Source organism: Leopardus geoffroyi, chromosome B4 (genome assembly GCF_018350155.1).
Source record: "Leopardus geoffroyi isolate Oge1 chromosome B4, O.geoffroyi_Oge1_pat1.0, whole genome shotgun sequence".
Classification (NCBI taxonomy): domain Eukaryota; kingdom Metazoa; phylum Chordata; class Mammalia; order Carnivora; family Felidae; genus Leopardus; species Leopardus geoffroyi.
Genome location: NC_059341.1, coordinates 141,884,518 through 141,911,251, shown reverse-complemented (window position 1 = coordinate 141,911,251; position 26,734 = coordinate 141,884,518). Strand labels below are relative to the sequence as shown.

Here is a 26,734-nt window from a genome sequence, read left to right as displayed (position 1 = left end):
CCACAAAGTTCGGCCAAATGGTCAGAATAAAAAATAAGCTTGTGAATCAGTATCAGTAAGCACACAGGAGCAGGCCACCGGGGGTGGGAGTCGGCCAAGAGTGCAAGATAACTACACAGACTGCATTTCCAGGACACCGAATGTAATTACACGGTTCACACGTATAATTACACAGAAAACACAGAGAATGAAGAAAAATGAGCAAAAAGTGTGACGCCATAAAAACGAAAACCCAGATTTGGAGGAGGCTTTTTAAGAATTAGAATTACGAGTATGTATACAATCAAAACATCAATGAGACACCCACCAGGACGGCTGAAATCAAAAAGACAGCCAGTGACAAGCACGGACACAGATGTGGAAAAACACTCGCCCACCACCGGTGGGGGTGAAGACGGTGTGGCCTCTTCGAAAACCACTCCGGCAGCGTCTCAAACGTAACGTCGCCCGTGACCCAGCAATCCCGCTTCTGTGTAAATACCGAGAAGTGAAGAGGTGTGTTCACTCAAAAACCTGTACGTGGACGGCATCAGACAAAAAGCGGACACGACCCCCCCCCCAACACCCACGAGTAGATGAAAAACGTGACGTATTCCTCTAATGGCAAGACCGTGCTCACCACGACACAGACGAACCTCGACGAACCTCGAGGTCATCGAGCTACAGGAACCAGACATAGAAGACGGCACACCGTGTGCCCGAATTCATACGAAATGTTCAGAGAGAGACAGAGGAGGGGAGAGGAGGCCAGGGGGTGCGGGAGCACAACGGCAATACTGCTGATGGGCTGGGGGCTTCCTCCGGGGTGATTACAAATTCTGGGATCAGTTGCAACCTTACCAATATACTGCAGAAAGGTTTACCCTGTGGCGTGGGAATGACATCTCAACAAAAAGAAATTATAAATGCGTAACTATAGAATCAAAATAAAGGGAAACGGGTGATTAAAAGCAGCTGAAGGAAAAAATAATCAACTGAAGACGGATCCAAAGAAGTTCCCAAGAAGGCAGCGCTGCCACGGGAGCAGACGGGAGACACGGCGTGCCGGCTAGTCACACGGTTGAGAAGCAGGTGGGGACGGAGAGGTGGCATCTGATGGGCTCCTGACAGTGTCCAGAACGACGGACAGATGTGGAAATACATGCAAGCATAACATACACCACACAGACCGAGCGGAGCAATTATCTGAACCTTGATCCAAACTGACACGTTAATGAAAGCGAAGAACAAAGAGGGTGGGAGAGAGACGTCATGCGGTGAGACTAGCTGGAATCCAAAAAACATGAATCTAAAAAATTATGAAGACAACTGGAGAAACCTGAACACTAAGTGAGCCTCTGAATCTATTAAGAAAGTATTCATGTGGAGAGTGAAAATGGTATTTGGTCTTTTATGTTCAAGTAGTAACAGATGAAGCGATATGCTGCTGGGGTTTTGCCTCAGAATAATCCAGTTTGGGGTGGGGGCGGGCAGAAGCTACAGATGGAACGAGACTGACCGCGTACGGACGATCAAGGAGCAGGCACAGGGTGGCGGTCACTGGGGGCACTTTACGGTTCTCTCTACTTGTGGGTATGCTCGAATTTTCCATAATGAAAAAGATATTTTGTAATGTTTATTTTTGAGAGAGAGTATAAGTGCAGGGGAGGGGCAGAGAGAGAGAGAGAGAGAGAGAGAGAGAGAATCCCAAGCAGGCTCCATGCTGTCAGCGCAGAGCCTGACGTGGGGCTTGAACCCACGAACCCCGAGATCATGACCCGAGTGGATGATCAAGAACTGGATGTTTAACTGACTAAGCCACCCAGGCACCCCCTTAAATCAAAAGATTTTAAAATTAAAGACCAACAACTCTCATAAAAGTAAATGAAAATTCCTTTTAAAATTTTAACAAATCAGATTCAGTAGTAAAAACGTGTCACACGCCAGGACTAAACAGGGCTAATCCAGGACTACAAAGTTCATTTAACATTTGAAAATAAGTCAATACAATTCACCACAGTAAGGAAAATGAACAAAAACCATACCATCATTTCAGTAGGTGCAGAAAAAACACTGGATATAATTCAACACCCAAGGGCGCCTGGGTGGCTCAGTCAGTTAAGTGTCTGACTTCAGCTCAGGTCATGGTCTCACGGTTCGTGGGTTCAAGCCCCGCGTCGGGCTCTGTGCTGACAGCTTGGAGCCTGGAGCCTACTTCTGATTCTGTGTGTGTGTGTGTGTGTGTGTGTGTGTGTCTCTCTCTCTCTCTCTCTCTCTCTCTCTCTGCCCCTCCCCTGTTCACTCTCTGTCTCTCAAAGGTGAATAAATGTTAAAAAAACTTTTTTTAATTCAACACCCATTCATGATAAAAATTCTCAGCAAATGAAAACCAAAAGAAAACTTTATCAACCCGATAAAGGACATACAAAAACAGCCTAGGGCCAATATCACGCATGCTACTGACAAAGGCGGAGCGCTATCCCCCCAAGATCAGCACAGGACAAGGGTGTTTGTTCTCCTTGCGTCCAGTTGGCACCACACTGGCAGCAGGAGCCAGGGTGGGGAGTCAAACAGAAGAAACAAAAGACGCACGAACTGAAAACGTAGATGTAAAACTGTCTTCATTCATATTAAACGTGTTTGTGTGGGTAAAATCGTAAGGAATCTACTAAAAATAATAAGTCATTTAGAAAATTATGAGATACAAAGCAATTGTTTTTGTATAGAGAAATAATTGAAAGAAAAAAAATTTTAAATTCTACATTTAACGTACAAAAATATAAAATGTGTACAGATAACATGAAAATGTGTGTAAGACCGTAGGCTGAACACTGAAACAATACTAAATAGACGGAGTTCACGATGTGGAAAATCCAATATTGGTAAGACATCAGTGTTTCCCGAACTGACCTATAAATTCAGTACAATTCCAATCAAAATCCCCCAACTTCTTCTTTTTTTGCCATAGCTGATAAGCAGAGCTGACAATTTAGATGGAAATATAAAGAACCAGGAATAAATAAAATAATAATTTACTCTTGTATAACACAGGCAGGTGCAGGGGGCCGAGCCCCAGTCAAAAATCTGCATGTAACTTCTGACTCCCCCAAAACAACTACAAATAGCCTACAGTTGACCGGAAAAACACAGTGACCCTGAACAACATGGGTTTGAGGACTACTTACACACAGATTTGCTTCCCAGTAACCACAGTACGGCGCTGTAAGTGTATTTTCTCTTCCTTAGGATTTTCTTAACATTTTCCTTTCTCTAGCTCACCTTACTGTAAGAACGTGGTGTATGATAAATGTAACACAAACAGCCGATTAACACACACTTTACAGGTTATATGTATTTTGAAGAAGAATGGAACTGGAGGACCTACAGGGAGTTCTGCTTCTGGCCACGAAGGAGGGGGGCTTACCCGCTCACATTCGACAACTAGCGCACCAGATAAAACACCCAAAACGATGTTTTCCAGACGTGGGACGAGAGGGAAAGTGGAAGCACGGGACAGCGATCCAGGACGCGGAGAGCGACGGTCAAGCTCGCCGCCTTGAGCACAGCCTACCGTGCAGCAAGCGGGACCAGACGCGGCCCCGGTGCTCCCCCTGCGTAGTCTGGCCGGAACCTGCACACAGAGCCCGGGAGATCCGTATAGGGTTCCCTTGTTGTCCCAGGCTGATGGATCTGTGTCAATTTAAAGAAACCGTTCTTGGAGGATCAGTGGGAAAAGCTGATGGAAGGACCGCCTGGGCTCCCAAGAGGAAACAGCAAGGAACCCAGCAGGAGGCTGAGAAGAAAGGCCGCCCGAACAAGCCAAAGAGGGGCACACTGCAGCTGACGTAGTCGTACCCCAAAACAAGCCTCAGCGGCACCGAAAGGAATGTATGACGTCCTGCGCCCAATAAAGGAAATGAGTGTTCAAAATGGCCGACATCAAACAAAAATTACCAGATGCACGAGAAAGTGGAACGTGACCCCTAACCGGAGACAACCATCAGGAGACAGAGACCCAGCTATGACATAGATGATAAAATTAGAAGAACGTTAAAACAGGTATTATGAATAGATCATTTGAGGTAAACAAAATGATACGTGTGATAAGGAGAAACTATAAATGAAATTTCTGGAGACGAAAATACAGTATTTGAAGTGAAAAATATACCAGATGGGGTTAACAGCAATTTAAACACAACGAAAGATCAATAATTATGAAGACACAGCGATAAAAATGAAACAGGATGGGGGCGCCTGGGTGGCTCAGTCGGTTAAGTGTCCGACTTCGGCTCAGGTTGTGATCTCGTGCTCCGTGAGTTCAAGCCCTGCGTCGGGCTCTGTGCTGACGGCTCAGAACCTGGAGCCTGCTTCTGATTCTGTGTCTCCCTCTCTCTCTGACCCTCCCCCCGTTCATGCTCTGTCTCTGTCTCAAAAATAAATGTTAAAAAAAAAAAATTAAAAAAAATAATAAAACAGGATGAAACAAAAAGAAAAAAACTGAGAAATTTAAAATTTGTGCATCAGGGGCACCTGGGTGGCTCAGTCAGTTGAGCATCCAACTCGTGTATCACCTCAGGTCGTGATCTCGAAGTCATGGGATCGAGCCCCACATCCGGCTCCATGCTGAGCAGAGCCTGCTTGGGATTCTCTCCCTCTCCCTCTCTCTCTGCTCTTCCCCTGCTCACGCTCTCTCTCACAAAATAAACTTAAAAAAAAAAAATCAAACAACTTTGTGTATTAAATGAGATTACTGGGTGAAAAAATGCAGAATGAGAGAAAATATTTGCAAATCATGTATTCGAGAAGGACTTAATACCCAGGAGAAACAAAGAACTCCTACAACTCAACAATGACCCAATTCAAAAATGGGCAGAGGGCTGGACTAGACTTTCTCCAAGGAAGATACACAAAGATGCTCCACACCATTAATCGTTACGGAAGTACAAACCAAACACACAGGGAGAGATCACTTTGTACCCACCAGGACGGCTAGCACTAAAACATAACAGTAAGAAAGAGATAAAGAAAAAGTGTTAACAAACATGCGCAGAAATTGAAGTGATGTTCCTCAAAGCCTGACGATGCTGAGTCTCTTACGTGGCTTTCTGCCGTTTGTGTCTTTGTGAAGTATTTGCCTGAGCTTTTACTAGGCTGGGTGTTTTTTCTTTTTTTTAAATGTCTATTTATTTTTAATTCTTTTAAATGTTTGTTTATTTTTGAGAGGCAGAGCATGAGTGGGGGAGGGGCAGAGAGAGAGGGAGACACAGGATCCAAAGCAGGCTCCAGGTTCCGAGCTGTCAGCACCAAGCCTGACGCGGGGCTCAAACTCACGAATCGCGAGATCGTGACCTAGGCTGAAGTCGGACGCTTAACCGACCGAGCTACCCAGGCGCTCCAGAGTGTCTTCTGTTCTAATGAGGCGACTCTGGGTGGGCTCCCGGGTGGGCACTGGTCACCAGAAAGACCACGCCATGATTAGAAGCTGGGATTTTCACCCCTGCTCCCCATTCTCCAGAGAGGGGGATGGGCCGGGGGATCCAGTTAATAACTGATCACGCCGATGTGATAAAACCTCCATAAAAATCCCCAAAGTGTGGGCTCCAGGGAACTTGTCGGTTGGTGAGCACGTCCGTGTGCCGGGAGGGTGACGCGCCCCAAGTCCACAAGGACAGAAGCTCCTGTGCGTGGGACCCTCCCCGCACGCACCCTGCACCTCTCCGTCTGCCGTTCGTCTGTATCCTTCGTCTAACCCTTCCCTACGTGATCGACGGACGAATGGCGCAAGCGTTCCCCTGAGTTCTGTGAGCTGCTCGAGCAGGTTATCAAACCCCAGAAGGGGCTCACGGGAATGTCCTCTGGAACCGAGTCGGACCGAAGTTGTGGGCAACCCGGGAACCTGCCAGTTGGGAATGGCGTCTGAAGAGGGGGGAGGTCTTGTGGGACTGAGCCGTTCCCTGGGGGATGGGACGCTGACTCCGGGCAGACGGTGTCAGAACGGAGTTCAGCTGTAGGACACCCCGTGGGGGCTGGAGAACTGGTCACTGCGGGGAGAAGCACCCACACATTCGGTGGCCAGAAGTGAAGTATTCTGTGACCTCAGAGTAAGAGTAAGAAACCGGAGAGCCTCCCTAGACACACAGATAAAAAGATGCTTTCTAAAAGGCAGGGGCTGCCAGATTGAATAAAAAGCAAGACTAACTCTGCCTACAAGAAACACACTTTTTTTCTTTTTTAATGTTTATACTTTTGAGAGAGAGAGACAGAGCATGAGTGGGGGAGGGGCAGAGAGAGAGGGAGACACAGAACCCAAAGCAGGCTCCAGGCTCTGAGCTGTCAGCACAGAGCCTGATGCGGGGCTCGAACCATGAGATCGTGATCTAGGCTGAAGTCGGATGCTTAACCGACTGAGCCACCCAGGCGCCCCAACAAGAAACACACTTTAAACATAAAGACACAGACAGGTTAGGAGCCAAAGATGGAAAAGGCATACCACACTGATACTGATCCACAGAAAGCTGCAGTGGCCACATTAGCCTCCGATGGAGACTGAGAGGGACAAGCCAGGGACAACAGGGATGCTACGTAAAGTGGCAGAGGGCCAGCTCATCAGACATGCACACCGGACAGAACTAAAGGGAGACTAGAGTGAGTCACAATTACAGAGATTTCAACACATCTAATGCAACAGTTAGCTCAACGAGCAGTCAGTAAAGATAACAGGAGTTTTACGAACACTATATCACATGCCCCGAGTGACATTTATTGAATGTCCAACCAACAAAAACAGAACACATGTTATTTACAGGTACACACAGAACATTCATCAAGATCAACTGTTCCAGGACAATAAAGCAAACCTCCGTAAATGTGAAAGGTCTCTGATAAGAGGGGGACTGAACGAGAAACCAACAACAGAATGATATCTAGAAAAATCCAAAATATGTTCAAATCAATAACCCTTCTATATTAAGCCAAGGGTCAAAGACAAAAATCACAAGGACAGTAAAGCAAATTTAATCCCAAAGGAAGCAGAGAGAGAAGAAAACAATAGAGAAAAGACATGAAATCAATGAAACCAAACACTGGTTCTTTGGAAAATCAATAAAATTGACAAACTTCTACACAGACAAAGACAGACATCACCACCACCAGGAACGAAAGAGGGGTACCATCTTAGACCTCGCAGATGGTCAGGATGATAAGGGAATACACAAGCAACTGTATGACCATAAAATCAGCAACTTCTAGGAAACCGACAAACTCCTGGAAAGACACATTACCGAAACTCAATAGAGAGATGACCCGAATAGCCTTTAAGAAATTAAATTTGTGGGGTGCCTGGGTGACTCAGTTGATTAAGCATCCGACTTTGGCTCAGGTCAAGATCTCACGGCTCGTAGGTTCGAGCCCTGCATTGGGCTCTGTGCCGACAGCTCAGAGCCTGGAGCCTACTTCGGCTCCCTCTCTCCCTGTGTCTCCCTCTCTCTCTGACCCTCCCCCACTCGTGCTGTCTCTGTCTCTCTCAAAATAAATAAATAAACTTAAAAAGTTTAAAAAACAAAACAAAAATACCAGAGTGATGAAATCAGCAAAACCCAGATTACAGGAAATTCTTCAGGAAACAACCCAGTTTCCTTAACAAACAAATTCCACTTGAATCCTGACCTGAACTAGCAAATCTATATAAAAATATTTTTTAGACAATGTAGGAAATTTGGATATCAGATATGTGATATAGAGATTACTGTTAGTTTTAAAGCTGTGATAAAGCTTTTGCAAATACAACTTTTGAAAGAATGCTATCTTTTCAAGACACTTACTGAAACACATCCAGGTAAAATAGGATTTCTGGTGTTTGCTTCAAAATAACTGAGGGGGGGATACAGCTAAACGAATGGCCACGAGCGAGCAGCTGCTGCAGCTGGGTGACGGCGCGTCCTAATCTCTCACTTCCATAACAATTATTTTAAGAAGGAAAAAAAAAAAAACCCAATTAGATGGACTGCCGACTTTTCAAGAGAAGCAATGTGAACCAGGAGACAAAGGAATGGTACCTTCAAAGTTCTGAAAAAAGGCCAAACCAGAATTCAACACTCAGCAAAAATATTCCTGCAGAAACTGATCTAAAATAGAAACCCCGTCAGACAAGGCAAACGCCGAATGTGCCTGTACCGAAGGAAAGGCGGACGGGGTTCCTTCAGGCAGGAATAACGCAGCCCCACAGGGAAGCTCAGTGACACGGAGACGATGACAAGAATAATAAAAATAGTGGTGGGTGCTCGGTACGCCCCTCACACCTGGGGACCCGTGCTTCTCGAAACTGATCAATGGAATTAACTAAAGCCATCAAGACACCCGCAAACCTATGCGCATGTGCATCGTGAATAAAAACCGTAGTTCACCCTGATAGCTCCCACCTCAACCCAACGCCACAGATCCTTCTAGCCTCCCCCTTTCTGCATCTGTGCCTTCTTTTTCTGGCTCCCGCTATCCTTAAAGATTTACCCATTTGCTCAATCCTACAACATCCAGAAAGTAGTTTCAGAATACCAACGCGGACCACCGAGGAAAAACAAGCGTTTGAAGTCGAGACGGTGATTTATAAACGTTTGTGTCTGGGCTTGTGGGTTTAGCACTGGGTCCAAGAGTTTCTTGGGTCGGTCTTCCCTCTTAAACGTAGTTATTTTATTCCTTTGAAACACAATGAGGTTCACTTGTTTCTGTCGATAACAGAGCACAGAACTAGAACAGCAAAACCAAGATCTCGAGGAGGACATCACCAACGAGGCAAAACCAACAAGCAATTGCCTCCACTCCAAAATAGAAGCACAGAGAACAAACCAAAAACGTGTACGAGGCCTACGTGTACGAGGTAGCAGACCTGCACGGGACGGAGCCGCCCGGGGTCTGACACGATGGCAATCCCAAAGCAGCCGCAGGTATTCACCGGCCGTCCGGAGGACGGCGTTTCCCGCCCCGCGATAAAGCTGATGTGTGTCGGCGGTCCGAGGTGAGGTCCAAAGAGGCTGGAGCGGAACAAGCAGCCAAAAACTTCCTTCCGGGGCAGAGAGCTGCGTGAAACTGCTGGGAACGGACTAAATGGAGCAGCTTGGGGAGAAAAGCAGCAAAGGGTCGAGAAGGGGCCTCCGAAAGCCAGCCGCTGCTCCAGAGCGTCAGGACGAGGGCCTCTGGAATCCGCGTCGTCCGCGTCAGACCAGCCAGCGCTCCAGGGCGTGACCGGAGGCTCAGGACACAACTTGCGGCGTCGGAACTGCCACCCTCCTTCCCCGCGGGCCCTGCAGAGTCCCACTCGGCAGCTCGACCGCTACCTGACCTCCGTCACGGGTCCCTCGAAAAGCCCCATTCACAGGGCACGGCTGTCACGTGAGCCGATTCAGAGCTCGCTTTGTGACAAAAACCCCTTCCCCAGGGAGTCTGTTGAAAACAGCTGCCAAGGCCGCAGGGCCAGCTGGGGCCAGCAAGCGCCTGGTCACAGGTGTAAAGGGAAGATCCGGGGACCAAGAGGTCTACAGGGAGCTTTGAAAAACTCCGGCCAACTCCCAGGGATGCAGAGGACACACATGTGCAGAACGGTGCATGAGCCCAGGAAAGATGTGAGCGGCCACCCCAACCCCTGCCCTCTGGCCACAAGCAGAGGGCGAAGGTGACGACAGAGTGCTCCGGGACAGACGCACACACACAGCCCCCGGCAGGGACGGCAGACACACCAGCTCGAGGCGTTTAAGGAGGTCTCGGACCAGAGGTGGGGGGTCGGGGGGAGGAAGTCTCGGACCAACCCTCAACTGACCACTAGGCTCACTAAGCAGAGACAGCAGTGGCCAAACGCTACAAAGAACACAGACTTTCTAGAATTAGTTCGGGAAAGCCATGGAAGAAATAGATGAAAACAAAACAAAACTCCAGCCACAAAAACAAACACAAGAGGGAGGAGAATCTGATGTCGTTTTCAACAAAATCAAAAGTATTACAAAACATGCAAAGAAGCAGGAAAGCATGGGCCATACACAGAGGAAAAGAGTCAAAAGAAACTGTCCCTGAGAGGACCCAGATGTTAGACTTACTAGACAAAGACTTTTTTAAAATGCTTTTTCTGAGAGATATGGAGAGACGGAATGCGAGGGGGGAGGAGAGGCAGAGAGGGAGGGAGACACAGAATCTGAAGCAGGCTCCAGGTTCCAACATGGGGCTCAAACTCACGATCTGCGATATCCTGACCTGAGCCAAAGTCGAATGCTTAACTGACTGAGCCACCTAGGCGCCCCGGTAGACAAAGACCTTAAATTGGGCATTATAAATGTGTGAGCTGAATTAAAGGAAACAATGTACACAGACGATGTATAAAACATATAACATCTCATCAAATAAATGTCAACACACAGAGAAAAATCATAAAAGAGAACTAAGCAGGAATTACGGGATGTCGGACTGCAGGACAACGGACACATTCACTAGAGGAACCAGCACACTTGAAGGCAAGTCAGCGAGAACAGCCATGTGGAAAGCCAGCAGGGGAGCACGGCCCTCGACACACCTGCCCAGCATGGCCCACGTGGCCAGAAAACACGGGTTACACTTCAAAGGGCTAAAACTATACAAGTGTCCTTCACCCACAATGCAGTTAGGTTATAAAACACTAACAGAAGGGAATTTGAGAAATCAATAAATATTTGGAAATAAAAGCACATTTCTAAATGATCCGAGTGTCAGGAAGAAATTACAAGGGAAATTAGAAAGTATTTTCATCCAAATGAAAGTAACACACCAAAATTTAGATGTTGAAGGGCTCAGAGAGAAATTTATAGCTTTAAATACCTGTATTAGAAAAGAAGAGGGGTGCCTGGGTGGCTCAGTCGGTTGAGTGTCCCACTCTTGACTTCAGCTCAGGTCACGATCCCACGGCTCGTGGGTTCGAGCTATGCTGACAGCACGGAACCTGCTTGGGATTCCCTCTCCCTCTCTCTCTCTGCTCCTCCCCCAATTGCCTACATACTTTCTCTCTCAAAAATAAACAAGCATTAAAAAGAAAAAAAGAATAAAAACTAAGCTAGAAGCACCATCAGAACAAGTAAACTCCACAAATGATCACTTAAGACAAACAGCAAAGAAAAATAATTTTTTTTTAACGGAAAAAAAAAGAAGGACTAAAAAAGACTAGAGTAATGGACTAAAAGGCTGATGAGAATATCCAACAACACACACGTAATGAGAGCCCCTCTCCTCCCCGCAAAGTCAGAGGGGACAAAGCAAGGGAACAGAACACTGAAAACTTAAAAACCTTTCCTGAAGTAAAACTTGTGAGCCTACATATTGACAGAGCAAGCCGTGTGGATGAGAATCCATGCCCAACAATTAACACTAAAAGAGAATTCCATTCCGGCCAAAAACAGAGTCACTTATATTGGAAAGAAAGTAAAATTATCATGCATCTGACAACAATGTTTTATGCTAGAAGAGAGTAACATATTTAAGATATTCAAAGGAAGAAAAAGTGAGCCGAGGACTTTATATCCAGTCAAACTGACTTTTTAAAAAAATCTTTTAATGTTTATATTTATTTTTGAGAGAGAGAGAGAGAGAGAGAGAGTATGTGTGTGTGTGGGGGGGGGAGGGGCAGAGAAAGAGGGAGACACAGAATCCGAAGCAGGCTCCAGGCTCCGAGCTGTCAGCACAGAGCCCAACGTGGGGCTCAAACTCATGAACCGTGAGATCATGACCTGAGCCGAAGTCGGACGCTCAACCGACTGAGCCACCCAGATGCCCCAGTCAAACTGACTTTCAATTGCAAAGGACACGTAAAAACTGTTATTGGGGCACCTGGGTTCAACCCCATGTTGGGTGTAGAGATTACTTAAAAATCTTTATTTTTATTTATTTATTTATTTATTTTTAAGACAGAGAGAGCATGAACGGGGGAGGGGCAGAGAGAGAGGGAGACACAGAATCGGAAACAGGCTCCAGGCTCTGAGCCATCAGCCCAGAGCCCGATGCAGGGCTCGAACTCACGGACTGCGAGATCGTGACCTGAGCTGAAGTTGGACGCTTAACCGACTGAGCCACCCAGGCGCCCAAAAATAAAATCTTTAAAACGCATTTAATATGCTTAAATCTGAGTTCATGGGATGCCTGGGTGGCTCAGTCGGTTAAGCATCTGACTTCAGCTCAGGTCATGATCTCATGGTTTATGAGTTCAAGCTCCACATCGGGCTCTGTAATGACAGCGCAGAGCCTGCTTGGGATTCTCTCTCTCTCTCTCTCTCTCTCTCTCTCTCTGTATTTGCATGCTCTGTCTCTCTCTCTCTCTCTCAAAAATAAAAAATAAATAAGTCAACAATAAAATCTTCAACTGGTCACCTTTGGAGGAAGATAGAAGATTAATTATTTTGAAACCTGGCAGAGAGAAGAATCAGGCATTCATCTTGGGTGTCCTATGTGAACCTGAGCCCTACATAACCAAATGACGATGACAGGTTTCTCTTACTGGAAGTCTGGCTCATACACGCAGCTGCAGTAACTCAGCAGGAGCATCACCGTTTTGTAACTTGTCTGGAATTAACGCATGTCGTCCGTGCGTCGTTGGCTGCCAACATCGAAAAAGACAGACACTGCACGTTAGGTGTCTCCTGATGGACCACAACACCCCTGTGAAGGAGCCTTGCCGAGTCAAACCCGGATCTGATCCAACCTCTATATCCAACTACCCCTTTCCAGGAAACCAGGGAGAGATGACACTACACGGGAGGACCGCCATCAGCGAAATCCAGACTGGGAGAACCACAAGCCAACCACAAAAAACTTCCACGGGAGGTGGGGGGCGAGCCACAGATAATACTGAAATGCCATCTAAGTCAACAGGCAGGACTTAACTAGGCCTTGGAGGTACGTGATTCGGTCACAAAACGACGAAGAAAAGCAAGGACGGACTTGCCATAAAGGCCAGGCTGGCAGTTACTTCCGTCAGGACGGCGGGGGGCGGGGGGGGAGACACAGATGAGGGGCCTGGAGAGCCAGCAGAAGTCCGTTTCTTGACCCAAGTGATGGTCACAAAAGTGTCCACCTTATAACAACCCATCAAACCACACACTTACTTCCTGGTTTCTGCGTCTGCGCTATACTTTAAAAAGGCTTAAAAACCCAAACCGTATGAAACTATGTTGACGAGGGTGCTGTGGTGTAGGTTCCAGGGGCCAACAGACTGGCAGAGACCGGAGAGCCCGGGGACAGGCCCACGCACAAGGTCTGCACACAGCAGATTTTTGACGCTGGAGAGCAGCGAGCAAGGAGGATCTTTTAAATACATGGGGCAGGGGCGCCTGGGTGGCGCAGTCGGTTAAGCGTCCGACTTCAGCCAGGTCACGATCTCGCGGTCCGTGAGTTCGAGCCCCACGTCGGGCTCTGGGCTGATGGCTCAGAGCCTGGAGCCTGTTTCCGATTCTGTGTCTCCCTCTCTCTCTGCCCCTCCCCCGTTCATGCTCTGTCTCTCTCTGTCCCAAAAATGAATAAACATTGAAAAAAAAAATTTTTAAATACACGGGGCCACGACAATTAGATCTCCGCGTGGAAAAAATGACACCTGACCCTAGTTCACGCCATCCCCCAAATCGACGGTCACGCTAAAGGCAAAACAGTAAAGAACGTAAGATGGAAAAACATTCTTATGACCTTGACTTAGAGCAAAACAGAACTACCAAGGGAAGATGGACAAACCAGGCCACATTAAAATTAAGAAACTTAAAAATCAAGGAAATACAAATGAAATCCAGAACACCATACACCCTGTAAAGCGGCCACACACACACACACACACACACACACACACACACACACATGCTGAGCCGACAGTGCCAGGGGTCGGACTAGGACACGCAAGCCCAGCCACCCTGGAACACACTGCAGCCCCCCACGCTATCGTGTGACCAGTCACAGGGTCACGCCCACAAGATGCCTGGAGACCTGCAACAAAGGACAAATCCAAAAATGTTCGTGGCAGTAATCACAGAGGTGTAAGTGGCTCCCGACCGCAGATAACATGTTGTGATAGATCTGTGCGTGGGATAGCCCACAGCCACGACAACGAAGAAACTGTCATAATATCCAGCAACCACGACACTGAGCAGAACACGCACCGCATGACCCCTGTATATGAACGACAGTGGCACAGGCCAGGAAAACAAGGGACTTTGGGACTGGGGAGCACGGGGGTGGCATCCATCTCTCGAGCTGGTGACGATTCACAGAGATGAGCACTTGTCCGCGTGTCTTATGCTTCACGACACAAGACTTACACTCTGGAAATCACCCACACAGCCCCGGCAGCTGCCCCCCAGTGCCCACCACGGCTGCCTTCCTGGCGCACGGGAGGTCGGCCAGGACCGTGCCGGGTGCAAGTGGGTGCCCACACAGACACACGTCTACAAGGGGATACGCAACTTAACTGCAGTCATCATGAAAGGCTTTCACTTTCTATTTTATACGGTCCTCGGTTGCTTGACTAATTTTGTGCATATTATTTCATAATCAGAAGTAGCAATGATATTGCTAATTTAAGAAAACCACTGTCATCTGATCTAGCAGCTTACTACTAAAGAAAATCAGCTTTTCCTACTATTTTGGTACAAATTAAAGGGGAAAAAAAGAAGCGTGTTATCTTTGGTTTTCAAACCACAAAAGGATTATGCTACTGTGGCAGTTTTGATCAGTCCGCATAGATAAAAAGGACCAGTAGGTTTTTGCCACCTACCCCTGGAGAGGATTTCTCTGGATGGTTCTGACCCTACTCTCCAGCAAACAGAAACAGGGTGACCAATGACAACGTGTCAAACACAGAATCCTTCTAGAACAAACTTCATCACCCTGTCCCCGGTTGGCTGCCGCCGCTTGCAGCCCGGGGCCCCCAGGCCCCCAGGCCCCCGGGATAGGAGGCTGTCCCAGGTCTCTGCAGCCCCTGGGGCTACCTGATGCTGACTGAACATTGAGCAATTAAGGAAGTGATGGCCCCTCGGAAGGTGCGACAGCAATCTCAACTTCCAGAGCAATGGAAGGGCGGGGGGAGACAGAAAGAATGCACCCCAAAACCAAAGTTCCTTCAACTTACGGTACGTTTCTTAGGTTCAAAGACAAAAATACCAAAAAGTAAAAGGTAGCTTCAGAGGTTCCTTTCCATAGGTTAGGAAAAGTAAGACGTATGGACGTGCCCGGACTCAGAGAAGTTGCTGTTCTTTTATCGACGGGACGAAAGAAACCACCTTCCAACTCCACGGCGCTGAAGTCCAGAGCAGAGTCAGCGCCCGGGGGGCAGAGCTGCCCGGCTGTCACCCCGGGCCACTTGCTAACACAGCCGTCTGTTTACTGATCTCAGACACTCTGGGCGCCAAACAGCCATTTTAGTATTTTTCATTTCTCACAGCCACATCGAAGCATATTAAACGAACACCACTCCGAGATACCAGGTCTCACTGGGTCGGGCCGGCAAAGACTGGGTGCGGACACACCCTCCGTCTGCGAGGCTGTGACAAGCCTTCAGGGGACCACACGCTTGGAGGGGAATCTGGGAACCCCCGCTACAGTGACATCCTTGGACGCAGCAATCCCACCACCAGGACCAGACCCCAAAGACAGCCCTCATCCAATACAAAACATCATCTGCCAAGGCTGGTGACTGTAGCGTCCTACTGAGGCCGGACCGCCACTCAAACACCCGTCGGGAAGGACGGACACATTCATAGGTGCTGAATAAAACAGTGAGGCACACACACAGTGTAAGAGTACCTGCTGCCTTTTATGAAAGACCAGCCGGGAGCTATACACAGACGTGTAAATGCTTGGCTTTGCGGGATAAAGCAGACACAAAGATGACTGCCTGTAAACAGTAGAGGAGACAGGGACGGGGTGAAATTTCTGGTATCTTCCATAGGATTTTGACTTTTGAGCCGTGTAATTATTTTGAACGTAAAAATAAAATCTAAAAATTCCTCATCTGAAACAAACACACCGAATTTTTTGTATCAAACGAGCAACATGACGACAGACAAAAGAATATCCATCAAGAGGCTTGTTTTAAAACGCACTATTTTATTACTAATACGTACTAAGAACAAAAGGAAAACCCTCAAAAACAAAAGCACCTTATGGGCGCCTGGCTGGCTCAGCTGGAAGAACACGGGACTGTTGATCTCAGGGTTGTGAGTTCGAGCCCCACATTGGGTGTAGAGATTACTTAAAAATAAAATCTTAAAAATTCTCTCTCTCTCTCTCTCTCCATCTGCCCCTCCCCACCCCACAAGCCTGTGCACGCACGCTCTGATTAAAAAAAAAAAATGTATGTATATAAATCAAAGAAATTAAGTAAAACTTTAAAATAATTTCAAATCTGTACTGAAAAACTCAGGATGATCTTACAATGTTTTAAAAAACGTTTCATAGTTCTGTCCACGAGACAGATGCTTAGAGCAGCAATCATGCACAAACACAGTGAACACATCCAACACCCAGGTCTCGGCTTCTAAACACTTTTCTGCACTAACGGGGAGCAAAGCACTTTGGAGCAGTGGCTGATGGCAGGTCGGGAGAGGGAAGGAAAGGGCCAGAGAGGTGCTCTCACAAAGATGCCGAGTGAGGGGCAGGCGCCACGTCGCGGGGGCTCACAGCTGCTCAGCTATCACCGCGTGAACGCCGAAACACAGAAGACGTTAATAGACTCTAATGCAATGAGTAAATAAAAATCCATCAGTCTGCACTGATACTCAAAACAGAAAAAGGAAATACAAAAGCGTGTGCCACGGTGAAGGTATGACCGTCTGCCCCCCTGACGAGCGGTGATAAAGGGAGAGGGCCCGGCGTCTGTCCCCTCTTCCCAGGATGCCCGGGTGAGAGGGACACGGATAAAATACACAACATAAGGAAGCCGGCCTCGGTGGCAGGACGGCCTCCGAGAACGGCGCGGCAGGCGGCATCCCCCTTGGGAGAACGTGCCGCCCGACTCCCACCCTCTTCCCGCCAGATCACAGCACACGGGGAGCCAAGTTAAATGACACAGTGCAAAACAGATCCTGAACACGAGGCACTCACAAGACGACCGTCCTAGTCTCTTCAAAGGGTCAATGTCACGGAAAACAACTGGGGTGTGGGGGGTATTATTCCAGAAGAACAGACACTAAAGAGATGTGACAGCCAATGCAATGACACAGAGTAGACTCTGGTTTGGAGAAATCAGCTACTGGTTTCAGAGCGGCCGGCCCACGGGTGCGAAGAGACCACTGTTCCACGTTCTAGACGTGATCAGCGATGGCGCTGCTGGTGACACAGAAGAGTCTCCTTCTGCCTCTTCTTTGGAGAAAAGGGCATTTAGGGGTGAAGCTCTGGAAAACACGCAATTTCCTTTGCAGGAGTGCGGCCAGCGCCAGACGGGCCGAAGGTGGCGGTGATGGCGACACGCCGCCAAGCGCTGTCAGAAACTCCACACGTAACCTTGAAAACACTGAAGCATATTTGCACCCAGCTCTCCGTGAGCCGTCCAGCGCCCAGGGAATCAATGAGCCACAGCGGCAGCCCGCCCGGTTCACACTGGACACGACCGTCTTCCCACAAGGTCATAAACCGGGACCAGGTGTACGTGGGCGAGTCACTTTACACACCCCGAGCGGGAGTAACCGTAACCGACACGTTCTAGGGCTGGACACAGCACCACGCGCCTCAAAGCCGGAAGTGCCACCAGGGCCGCTGTGCTCACACAAAGGAAAAGGATAATCCAGTACGAGCTCCACGGATCGGGGGACAGATCCGAGAGCACAGACAGCTGCTAAGGGTTAACATCCGAAACCCAGAACCAGAGCCCTTCCCGTGAGACGCGGTCAGACACGGCGATAAGGCTACCTTGGAAACAAAGCACATTCCAAAGCAAGCAAACAGACTGTGCTAAGGTCAGCCGGTCCCCGTGCTGTCCCTGAAACGTTCTGGGTCGCAGACCAGGGCTCCTTGGTCGGTTCCGCTCACTCGTCTCGTGGGTCCCCTTTACCCAACACCAGCACCCTCGCTCGCTGCCTCCCCCTTCCCGTGGGGTCCAGGGCAGTCCCGCGAGGGATAGGCTGAAGCTGCTACTGTGGCTGGAAGCTGCTAAGAGTCCTGAAAGCGTCCCTTTACCTCCAGGATGTGGAACACGGCCTCTGCGACAGGGAGACCGGAGGCGTCCGGGAAGAGCTCCCTGCTCCCAACGCCGCTCCCCCGAGCGGAGAGCAAGCGAGCAGACCCTGAGGGGACGGTCAGTTTGCGGTGGCCGTGGATAAAACGCAGCCCCTCACGCTTCACCTCTGTGGGGGCGCTGAAGCAGGACAGAGCGCGTGCAGGGCCACCCAGACGAAGGAGCCATCGCATGGAGGGCACTCGGGTGGGCCAGCAGGGCACAGCCCCCTCACCCTGCTCCCCAGCCCAGGAGCAGCGGTTTCCACGGCCCTCGGACCGCCGGGGAAGGGCCGGGTGCGGCTGCGGACAGGCCTTCACACGGCAGGTGCCCACGAGGGGCGCAGCCTGCCGCACACCGGGCGGGACCCGCGGGACTTGGGCTCAAGCAGACGGGTCAGCCTCTCCACCACACTGCCCCTTCTTCCTTGGGGTCTCCGTCTGTAGCCCCCAGACCCCTGGGCTTGGACTCCGTCCAAGAAGGGGTCTTCCTGGAACGTACTTCTCAAGCAGAAACTGCCCTCACCTCTGCCTGCACCTGCCTGTCTTTTCTTGGCCGGGCCTTCTTCTCTGGCGTAAGTCTACGCCCAGCGCCACCGCTCAGGTCTCCTTTTCAAAACCACTACTGCCCCCTGCAGGTAGAACCCTGCTAGGTACAGCGTGAGAGGCCAGCATACCTCCCAGTCAAGCACCTGTCTCTCTCGGGAACCCCTGCCTCAGAAACACGGAGCACGAGAAGGAAAGGTTTTATTTTTCTCCCAGCAACGCTTCCAGAATTTGAACTACCCACAGCTCGTTGTCAAATAACCGGCAAGGAAGTGATGTGAGCTATTTCAGAACGAAGAAAAATCCGGGCGACGGAAAACTGGGGTGAGGGAGAAGGGCAGGAAAGACAGGGCTGTACCAAGGGGGAGCCCCTGGAAGGGGAGAGGACCGGAACCCTGTGGAGTCCAGACCCCGAGGCCGCAGGACGGTCGGGGACGGCGGCGCACCGTGACACTTCCGCGCAGCTGAATTCAGTAAAACACAGAAGGTACGTGAGAGCCACGGACTCCGACTGCTTCTGTTCTCAAGCCCTGAGATTCAAATAGTGTCTTCAACGCCAAACAGTAATTACAAGAAAGGCAGTCCAGCCTCGAAACGGTGTGTTGTGTGCAGAGAATGCTGGTGAGGAGGAGTCCAAGGGGCCGCTCGCCACCCGTCCGAGGCCCCCGGCACCAGGTCCGCGCCACGCCCGGCGGCACGCACCTGCTTCCCTCCCCTCACCACGCGATCATCGCCGCGAGGGAGTCAGACCGCAGTCTGGAGACCACAGGAGCTGGCGCCAGGCGAGGAAAACCGCGACACGAGGTGCAGAGAGGCCTGCCCTGGCCACCCCCGCCCCCCCTGCCGCTCCGTCTCCAGACTCTGCGCCGTGGGGACAGGGTCTGGATGGCAGGTCCTCGCGCTGCCTCTGCTCCGTGAACCCTGCGTGCCGCTGCACCGCAGCGGAATGGGATTCAATCAACTGCTCCAATAACTTACTTTAAATCTCCCTCCGAGCTGTTAGGACGTTCTTTCCGCAGCCTGTGTTTTGCACAAACCTTCTTACTTGCACGTAGGGACATTAGAGAACAGCGTTTTCACACCCAAAATACCAGGAATAGCCAGAACGGTATCAGGAAGGGGTAGCTGTCAAGGAGACTACCTGTCAGGTAGACTGAGTCCAAGCTCCCTTCTGACACAGGAGGCTGACCGGGTCCCGTGGAACTTCTGAGGACGCCCAAAATTTCTCTCACCCCGTGCTAGGTCTTTCAGCGAGAAAACATTAAGCAGACATGCCCCGAGCAAGGGTCAGGGAGGTGAGCACAGGGATGGGCGCCAACAGCCCACAGGAAGCCCTCCGAGGAGATAGAGTTCAGCTCCCGTGAGCACTTTCCTCTCAAAAGGAAACTTTGTTGAGTAACCAAAATTAATTCCTAAGTGAAATCTGACTTAGTCAAAGCACTTTTTTAAAAACTCCAACTAACTCCTTCCAAGCCTCCCAATTTTATCACCACAATACAGACAAAACAAACATTAATATTTCTAATAGGAAGCCACCAGGATGCCCTTGCCCTAACGAACTGGCCTCGTTAAAGCCTGAAAAGCATTTTTTTTTTTAAACCATGCACTCGATTTAGTCAGACTCAACTTCAAAACAAATAACTTCCCTTTTTTACAAAAAGAAGAATGCCAACAGAAGCTGGTCCTGATGCCTGGCGGAGACCTCTTCCAGAGAGGCGTGCGGGGTCCCCGAATGTCACCCCAAACCCGCGGAGGGCGCCAGGGGGTCGCCAGGGCTGGGCTGGGGGAGCCCCCGCGCTGCAGGCGCTGCGGGACAGAGACACAAATGCCCGCGTCCGGGTCCAGACCAACAACCACAATTGAAACCCGTGTGAAATTACGCTTTGCCATTTGATTCCTACCTTACTGATTAAATCTGAACGGCGGTGCCCAGAGGCACGACGACCGAGGGCCCCGCAAGCATGCGCCTCCTAAGACACTAGGACGACGGGCCGTCTCTTCCTGGAAATACCCCTGAAGACGAGCTACACCGAGAAAAAACCCCAAATGCGATTTGTAGGGCAACTCGCTGTGGTGATGGGGGCCAAGCGCTGGGAGAAGACGCGCCCAGGACCCCCGGCCCCCGGCCCCGCACCTCGGGGCTCCGCACCCCGTCCCGGCCGCACCAACTTTCTACCACTTGAGATATTTTGTCAACAAAATCCTGCCGTCCGGAAGACGCGTCTCGGGCGCAACCGGCGCGGCCCGCCACACGCCAGCTGTCAGCCGGGGGGCCGGGGGGCGCAGGGCGCGGGCCGGGGTCGCGGGGCCGGGGCCCGGGGTCCCGGGGGCGGGGGGCGGGGTCGGCGTCGACCCCAGCCCTCCGGGCACCGCGGCCGAGTCGGGGGCGCGGGCGGGGTCCAGGCCACCGCAGGCCGCGCCCCCAAAGCCGCCCCCGGCCCGGCGCAGACAATGTCGCGGCGCCCCCGGCCCCCCAGCCCCGCAGCCCGACCCCGACCCCACTTCGACCCTCGCCCCCTGCCCCCGTCCCCGTCCCGGACCCCGACCTCCGACGGCGCACCGGGACGGCCGGGCCCGGGGCGCGAGCTCGCGGCCGAGGCACAGCCCGCTTCGGCCGCCCGCCGCGCACTCACCGCGGGCGCTGGGCTCGGGGCGGCGCGGCTCCCGCCCTGCTGCGGACGACGGCCGGCGCGGGCGGACGCTCCCATTCATTAGCCGCGGCTTTGTCTGCCCCCGCCGGCCCCTCCCGCCGCCGCCGCCGCCGCCCGCCCGCCGCCCGCGACGCCGCCGGACGCTGCGCCCCTCCCAGAGCCCCGCGCGGCGCGGGGCGGGGCCGGGGGCGGGGCCGGGCGGGCGGGCGGCACCAGGGAACCCAGGCGCGACTGTCGGGGCGAGCCCGAGCCGACCGCGCAGGCGCGGTCTCCGCCCCCGCGCCCGGCCGGAACGACCACGCAGGCGCGGCCCCGCCCCCAGGCCGGAGCGGGCCTGCCACGCAGGCGCAGTCCCCGCGCGCCGGCCCCGCCCCCGGGCTGCTGCGGACCGGCCTCTGAGGCGCCGATTCCGCACGCCGGCCTTGTGCCCGGGCCCGGCTGAGCCAACGGCGCAGGCGCAGTCCTGTCGCGCCGGCCCGGTCCCCGGGCCCGACTGGGCGACGGCGCAGGCGCAGTTTGGGCGTCCCGGCCCCGCCCCCGGGTCGGCTGGCGGGTGGGCGGCTGGAACGTCCGCGGGCGGTGGCGGGTCTGGCGGCCTGCGCCGCATTCTTGGGTCGCCTTTTGGCGGCGGCCCGCTCGCGGTGGCCCGGCGCCCAGCCCGTCCTGCAGCAGAGCCGCGGAGCCTCGGGGCGGGGACCCCCCCTCCCCCCACCTGCGGCGGACGCGGGGCCGATCTTCCCGCGGGGCCCACGGTCGCGGGACGGCCGCGCCGGGAGCCCGGCTTACCCTGAAGCCGCGCCGAGTGTCCTCCTTCGTGCATGGTGCTCCGAGGGCTGCCGGGGCTTCGTGCGCCGTGCGTCTAAGCCCTTAATTCTAAGACGATAAGGTGCTTCCATGCGCGGCCTCGCTCACTGCAGCACGGGGATTAAAACTTAAGCCCTGCGGGGGGCCGGGGAAAGACCCTCTGTGCAGCGCCGGGCGCCCCGGCGACCTCGTCCTGAGCAGCCCCTCGGGGGAAGGCCCGGCGCCAGCAGGTGCTGAGCGCGCGGGAACGCGGGCGGGCTTCGGGGTGTGTACGCCTCTGGACGTGTAATGTGCAGTTGCCGAATACAGACTTGTGTGCGGGCCACACAGATGGTGCACACTGAATTTACCTTGTGTTGTGCGAACGTGAGACAAGCGTGCACTTTACAAAGTCTGAACGATTAGGTGAGTAGGCTGTGCCCGCTCCCGCCCAGCGCCCGGCACGCCTCCACGACCCTCTCCTCCCGGGCTGCGCCCTCTTGGGCCGTTCCTTCCTCTCCAGCCTCGGCGGGTGGGGGCTTGACTTCCGTGATTGAGCGAGGCCGACTGGCCCTAGGACCTTCACAGACCCGCTGTAACGCGCTTGTCTGCTACCAAATCCCAATGGCAGCGACTGTTTTCTTCTGTTCTCGCTGATGGGTCCCACCTTCTAGAATGCTGCCTGGCACAGAGTCCTGGTGGACCCTTGTCATACAGCTCAGGGGGCATCATACGTATTATGGCCACCGTCCAAATCCAGCCAGCCGTCTGGTTTGTTTGTTTTGTTTTGTTTTTATGGCCTCGGAGCTAAGAACATTTTCTCACTTCTCAATGGCTGGGGGAAAATCAAAATAATAATGTTCCATGACGTGAAAATGACAGGAGATTCAAACGTCAGTGTCCTGATGGAGTTGTACTGGAACGGGACCAAGCCCGCCCACTCACGTCCTGCCTACAGCAGCTTTCCCAAGGCACAGGCCAAGTTCAGAAGTCGGAAGAGACACGTGAGCGCAACAGCCAGGAATACCTGCTATCTAGCCCTTTGCAGAAGCTGTGGACTCCTGCTCTGGATGAATGAACAGCCTCCTGCCTCATCCCTGCTGTGCTCACCTGTCTACTGACACCCTCAGGGGGCTCTCTGTTTCCCCCAAAGCCAGAGTTCTTACCGTCGAGGTGACCAGGCCCGCACTGCCCTCCCTCGCTGACCCGACTCCAGCCACACTGTCCTCTGTGCCCCACCTCAGGGCCTTGGCTCTGGCTGTTCCCTCCAACCGGAAAGCTTTTCCCCAATTGTGGCTGCCTCACCCCTCACCTCTTCAGGTCTTTGCCCACCTGTCACTGTGCTGGGGAAGCTCTCTCTGACCACTCTGTGAGGCACGTCCCTCCCCTCACCCCCTCTCCCAGCTTCGTGGCCGGCCTCCCTGACTACAATCAATGCTCCGAGAGCGGAGGGCCTTGTTTGTCGTGTGCACTGACATGTGCCACCCAGCACGAGAAGACCAAGCACGTCCTAGGTCGTGGCAGAAGAGGTTGACCGAGTCCCCACGACTGCCAGGGACCAAGCTAGGTGAGGACGTGAAAGGTTCGCTGGCAGAACGGCAGCGACTCTTCGTCCCTCCTACAGGTCAGCCGGGTGTGGCCCGCGCTGACCCTTCGTAGGAATGATTGAGTCCACATGGCGGTCGTGTAGCTTAATGCCTGAACGGGACACTCTGGGCACGAAGTGGAGTGCTACTTCTAGTGGCGAAGCCAGCACCAGCGCAAACTGGAACTGTCCCGGTGAGTCGGGATGCACAGTGACTGCATTGAACGGCTGTGTCCATCCATTTAGTAAATCTTTGATGAGCACTTTCCTCCCTGTGCAAGGCCGGGGCAGGGTCGAGAGGTGAGGGGTGGCGGCAGGTGGACGCCCAGCCTGGCCTGGGAGGGGGAGCTGCGGCTGCCGGGGTGCAGTTGGACAGTGACAGCAGCTGAACCCCAAAGCTCTGTACTCCCCGTCTGGATACCGCGATACCCGCATCCAGGTGTCTCCATTGCTGCTCTCCCCGGGACCTCTCAGGCCTCCTGGGGTGGGGGCTGGAACGGAGGCTGCAGGGCCCCTGGGACCAGCAAGAGGAAGCGCCCCTGCGGCCACCAGCTGTGAAGTGTTTTCATCCTCCCTTCGCTGTTAGAGGCAAGAGAACTCCAGACTACTGATGCAGATGTGTGAGGGTGTCCCCACAGTTTGCCTCCGGGGACTCTTGGCCTGGAGTGACCTTCCTTTTTGGGGGTAGATGAGCTTCCGGAAAGCCTGCCATGCAGCCCTGAAACCTCGGAGCTGTGCCAGATGGTTCTTGCCTTGGTGACGTTGATGTCATGATGCCGCCAGCCTGGGGAGTGACGCGGCCAGAAACAGGAAGGTGCAGAGGCCCCTGGCACAGAGTAGGTGTGCCGTGAACACTGGCTGCCTATAGCTGACATCAGGACAGGCGACCCAGTGTGCCCGGGGCCACCGCCCAGCCCCCAGCCCCCAGCCACAGCCCTGCCGCTGAGACCTCGGGGCTTCCCTTTCCCCACCTCTCAGGTGATGTAGTGAGGGGCATGAGGACGGTGTGAAGCAGGAGGGTGGGAGTTGTGCCCGCTGGAACCCCCACACCTCCAGACCTGCCCCTCTGCTCCGAGGGTGGACGGGTCCTGTTCAGGTAGGGGCCCAAAGGGGGAGGCACCTGGCTGGCTGGGAAAGTGAGGACGAGGAAGCAGCTGGGAATAAGCCCTGGGAGACTCCATTGGGGTTTGGCCCCTTCCTGGGGCGTAGAAGAGGGGAGTGGAGGAGAACTGGGGATGACCGTGTCAGGTCGCTCGTGGTGCGGGGAGGGGCTGAGGTGATGGTCCAGGGGGTGAACCGTGGCATGTCCAGCAGACCCTGCAGGGGCCTAAGGAGAGAAATGCCAGAATTGGCAAGGGACCCAGGCAGACAGGAGCTGCAGATGGGGCACCAGCAGCAGTGATGACCTCAGGGGAAATGGAGTGAAAGCCGGAAGCTTACAGCAGCGCCTCCCTGGAGGGGCCTTGTGGCTGGGATGGGGTCCTAGGGAGCACACAGGGCGTCAAGCACCAGGGCCCTGGGCCAGGAACCAGCTCCTGTGGTTCCTTACAGGAACCAGTAAGCCGAGCAGGAAGAGGCCAGATCAGGAAGGGGCTTGAGGGTCTTCCAAGGTTGGAGTGGGCAAGGGTCCAGGGAGGAGGAGAGGCGGTAAAGCCAGACTGGATGGTGACATAACCCCGGGGGAGCAGCTGTGGCTGCTGCCGGAGGGAGCCGAGGGAACCCAAGAGGCGTCCTAGATAAGAATTCGGAAGGGATGCGCCGGTGGGAGCAGACCCCGAGTGGTGCAGGGACTCGGGTGGACGCCCGCGCTGGCCCCGGCCTTCGCTCAGGAGGACACCAGCCTGCGGCAGCTGGCTCCGTTTTATCTTCCAAGGTGGAAATGGCTTTGCAGTTTATGGCCATTTCTAGGGTTGCCGGATGTAGCAAATAAAAGTACACATGTTGTATGGGACATCTTCACACTAAAAAATTACTTATTTGAAATGTGAAGTTTATCTGGGTATACCGTATTTCCTCTAGCAAATGTAACCATAACGGGTATAAATAATCCAGCTAACACGAAAATAAAAAGTGAGAACTCTCTATAATCCCACCCCAAAAGGGTAATCTCGAAAGCAATTCGATGTGTATCTTGCCCAGGTTTTTTTTTTTTTCAATGTTTATTTTTGAGAGAGAGAGACAGGGCATGAGCAGGGGAGAGGCAGAAAGAGGGAGGGAGACAGAATCCGAAGCAGGCTCCAGGCTCCAAGCTGTCAGCACAGAGGCCGACGCAGGGCCCGAGCCCACGAACCGTGAGATCATGACCTGAGCTGAAGGCAGGCACTTAACTAACTGAGCCCCCCAGGTGCCCCTTGCCCAGGGTTTTCATACAAGCTTGCAGATCAAAAGAACAAAAAAGATTTTGCTGTATGTATTCTTCTCTAATCTGATTTCACTTAACGAAACACCTATTTCCATGTGAAATCAGCCCAGCTGTGTCCAGCTCCCTGTCTGGAACTGTTCTCGGAGAAGCCGGCCTGCTCTGACACCACGGTGGGTCCCTCCGGTTATTTCATCAGAAAACATTCTTAGCAGTGGAATTTTTTTAATTGAAGATTTTATGGAGATAGTTAAAGACTCCTACGCAATTCCAAGAAATAATGCTGAAGGACCCCTGGTACAGGTGAGCTAGACCTACCCAATGGTAACTAGCGTTCTTTAAAAGGATAGCGGGAGAATCACAGCCAGAATAGTGACTCTGATATGGTTCACTGACTTTGTTCCAATTTCCCCAGTTTTACTTGTCCTAATGTATGCATCAAATTCTATACGTTTATTTTTATTTTTTTTAATATTTATTTCTGAGAGACAGAGTGAGACAGAGCATGAGCAGGGAAGGGACAGAGAGAGAGGGAGACAGAATCTGAAGCCAGCTCCAGGCTCTGAACTGTCAGCACAGAGCCTGACGCGGGGCTCGAACTCATGAACCGTGAGATCATGACCTGAGCCAAAGTTGGAC

General features: G+C 52.4%; 1 protein-coding gene and 1 long non-coding RNA gene across 3 annotated transcripts in view; one reads left to right on the top strand and one right to left on the bottom strand.

Annotated features, from left to right (window-relative positions):
- Positions 1-21,539, bottom strand: part of ZBED4 (zinc finger BED-type containing 4) — a 28,749-nt gene extending 7,210 nt beyond the window's left edge. Inside the window, exons 1-2 of one of the 2 annotated variants that reach the window (XM_045463873.1) lie at positions 21,351-21,539; positions 12,479-12,577 (exon numbers count right to left, since the gene is read on the bottom strand). The gene's annotated coding sequence lies outside the window, so the exon portion shown is untranslated. The remainder of the gene's footprint in view (positions 1-12,478; positions 12,578-21,350) is intronic. The other variant, XM_045463872.1, reaches the window with a different exon arrangement.
- LOC123590588 lies at positions 5,805-25,854 on the top strand. Its single transcript, XR_006708857.1, has 3 exons — positions 5,805-5,844; positions 13,160-13,165; positions 24,135-25,854. It is a non-coding gene; the product is annotated as an uncharacterized LOC123590588 (long non-coding RNA).
- Positions 25,855-26,734: the final 880 nt, after the last annotated feature.